Source organism: Mustela nivalis (assembly GCF_964662115.1).
Source record: "Mustela nivalis genome assembly, chromosome: 17".
NCBI classification, from domain to species: Eukaryota; Metazoa; Chordata; class Mammalia; order Carnivora; family Mustelidae; genus Mustela; species Mustela nivalis.
Genome location: NC_139036.1, coordinates 40,959,141 through 40,962,576, shown reverse-complemented (window position 1 = coordinate 40,962,576; position 3,436 = coordinate 40,959,141). Strand labels below are relative to the sequence as shown.

The 3,436-nt window shown below is 55.4% G+C and overlaps 1 protein-coding gene across 4 annotated transcripts in view; it reads left to right on the top strand.

Moving 5' to 3' along the window:
• Window positions 1-3,436, top strand: part of MED24 (mediator complex subunit 24) — a 33,667-nt gene that overhangs the window by 568 nt on the left and 29,663 nt on the right. The gene's annotated exons all lie outside the window — the stretch shown is intronic.

The window sequence follows — 3,436 nt, the reverse complement described above, 5'->3', positions numbered from 1 at the left end:
TGGGGCTCGGGCTCGGCGCGCCCGGCCGGCTCGCGGCTGCTCCCTGCAGGCCGCCTCGCCGCCGCCGCCGGCGGCCCCCGCCCCCCGCCCCCCGCCCCCCGCCGCGCCCCGGGACCCCTGCCAGCCGCCCGGCCGCCCCTCGGCCGCCGCTGCCCCCGCCCCGCTTGCGCTCGCCCGCCCCACTCCAGGCGCCGGCGGCAGGAGGGGTGCTCGGTGACATATTTTAAAAAGATAGCTTTGGCTTGCTGGAAGAATTGGAGGTTTTTGGTTTGCACCATGGGGATGGAGAAGGGAGTATCAACGGGCCGTCTGCGCCTTATAAGTCGGCGAGAAAGTCTAAATTCCAAACCCTAAGGAGCTTTAGCATTTGTTTCTGAGTTCGGGGCCCTTCTTCGCCAGTAACTCACTGTGTGACCTTGAGCAAATCACCACCGCTCTCGGGGACAGAGCTTCCTCAACCTTAAAACGTGAGGGTTGGGCAAGTGAGCTCTGGGGTCCTTTTTACCTCAATCATCCCACGTTCTTAATCCCGTTGGAAGGTTTACTCCCCTTACCTCCCTTCCCCTCTCATTTCTAACATTATTACCTGATCCACTGCCTCCTCTTTCAAATGTCACCCTCTTCCAATGTAGGCTTTCTAGTCACTCTCATCAGTTATTTCCTCAACAATCTGGTCCCTTTGGAGAGCTGAGGAGGGGTCAAATCTTGCTCCTACCTCCTCACCTCTCACTTTGCAGTGGTGATATTTCCTCCTGTGTTTGCCCCCACCAAAATCCAAATGGTACTGGGGCCAGTCTCTGGAGGAGGGCAGGCTGCATAAAAATGGATCTCCTTCCCCAAAGGAGAGGCCCTGCCAGCCCCATCCCCCACGTACACACACACACACACACACACACACCTGCATTCATGGACATTAAAACCATCTCAGTGACGCCAGAGCCCCTTTCATCTCGGGATCTCCCAGCGCCAGGCAGAACCCTAATTACCCCAGCACCCCCCTGGCCCCGCCGGTTCCCCCACTGTCATTAGCCCAGTTTTACCAGCGGGGGCCACAGCCTTTCCTTGGCTCCCAGGGCGGGGCCCTGTCTCCAAAGTCTGCTCTTGGGGTGGTGTGTGTGTGTGTGTGTGTGTGTGTCTGTGTTAAGGGGAACTGCTCTACCAATTGCCTGGTTTATACTGGGCAGAATCCCTTGCTATGTGTGGAGTTCTAAGTCTGTCTGAGTAGGGCTGCCCTTGCTCATGTCCCTCTCCAGCTCTTGGAGCCTCATCTCTGTTGGAGACATTTCTCTTGGGATGGGGGTGGGGTGGGTGGAGCACCATTGGGGTCTGCAAGGCACAGGGGAGGGGAAGGCCTCTCTTGGGACCCCCTGGGAATCATGGGGATAACAAGGGTGGCTGGGATGAAATCTGCAGGCTGCAGAGTGGGTGGTGATGAGGGAGAAGGGAGCCTGCAGTGCTCAATGGCAGCTGCACTGGGGATTTGAGTCTACTGTGTGCAGAGTCAGCATGCAGTCCGTGAACCTGTGGGTTCAGCCTGGGCTTGCAGTGGACATGCAACAGCGGCAGTGTGGGGCAGAAGGCTGCATTGTGGAGAGTCAGGGCAGTGTGCAGTGCGAGGTGCACTGAGGCTGGCTGTCTGCCAGTTAATGCTATGTCTCGGTGATCACGTTTGTTTGATACCCCCGGGGGAGCAAGGCTGTGATGTGCACTGCTTAGGGTGCGTGCTCTACCCTGGATAGGAATAGTCTCTTGAGATTGTACTGCCCAGGGAATTGAGCTAGAAGCCCCATGCATGGGATACCTTTATGAGATGAGCTACATTTATACTCTGCATCCATCAGGCAGAACCAGGAGGCCATGGGATCTAGCACTAATCTGGATCAGGACAGGGTGATGCAGTCCAGAGGGGGAACACAAAAGTGCTATGGGTTTGTCTCCCTTCTACTTCAGCTTCCTCCACATTTGTTTCTCTGACAAAAGGCCCTAAAGATATCTGGTGAGGGAGACTTTTTGAAATCTAGACCCAAAGCCACAGAAAATGAAGTGCCTCCTGATCTACCCCCCCACCCCCAGGGGCAGAGTGGGGCACCTGGAACTCAAAAATAAGAGTTTACCACTCCCATCTTCTCCTTACCTCTCTGCCTTGGCTCCCAATATGGGCTAGTAACAGACCTGGGCAAGGGCAAAGTGAAGGGCACACAGCCTCTAAAGCAGGCATACAGCCAGATGCTGGGATCCAGCCCAGGTCTGGGCTTATAGCCCCTGCCTGGTGTTGCATCAGCCCCCTTTCTGCCCCACTCATCCTGCCTACCCCCATTTCTTGACGCTTCTAGCTCCTCTCAGAGTCATTTCAGCCCCAGCTTCTGTTGTGTCCTTGCCAGGAAACCCCCACTCAGGCTGTCTCCTCCCATCCCCCCCACCTCTGCTTCAGGGCTAAATCCCTGGGGAGGGGGGGAGGGCACAAGTGAGGATGGTTAGATACCCTCCAAGGGGATCTGCCTGATGGTCCCCTCCCTCTCAGATTTTGGTTGCCAAGGAGGCAGCAGGAACAGCCTGTTCTCTGGGCTCCCATCGGAGCAGCTATGCTTGGGCCCCGCCCTCTCTCCCTTCCTCCTTCCTTCCTTCCTTCCCAGACTGTTGCTAGGAAGCACCCCAAGATTTCTCAGGGTCCCACCCCTAGAAACCAGGGGATCCAGATATCTTTCTGAAGAGCTTACCCCCAAACCTGGAAGCCAAGACCCCACACAGCATCCTCCACCCCTGCCAAGAAGCCACAAACAGTTGCGGGGGGGGGGGGGTGGAAACAGGGGACAGACCCTCTCCCAGCCTGCCCTGGAATTACCTGGAGACCTGGGCCTCAGTAATCCCACCTCTCCCCCATCTGGAGCTCCTAGGCTCTGGGTGATGTCAGCAAGTGGTGAAGTACCCAGCAGATACCCCCTGACTCTGCAGACACAGCCCCATTTATTGAGGAGTTCTGGAAAGACAGCAGGGGAAACCAGCTAAGAAAAGCTAAACCTCAGGTGTTTCTCCCTCTCAGTGATCTATCAATCAAGAAAGATAGTGAAAATGGAGAAAAGAAAGGGGGGACAGCTTATGGGAGTTGGGGATCAGTTGGCTGGCAGACAAGAGACTGGGAAATTCACCAATGAAAGACCTGCTGAAGGCAAATGGGCCACTTAATGTCCCCCTCCCAATCATCTTTGTCCCATCAGGTGCCCTGGGTATGGGTCATAAAGCCAGGGAAGGGACTCAGGCCTGGCTGAACCTTGCTCTTGGTAACTGAGGGATGAAGTGGAAAAAGAAGCTGACACCTTCTCCAGGTTGCCTTTCAGGGGTTCTTCTACTTTTATTCATTCTTTTGATACTTTTTTTTTTTTTTTAAGCATTTAATATGTGCCAGATATTGGACCCCCTAAATTTTCCAGCTTTTGGT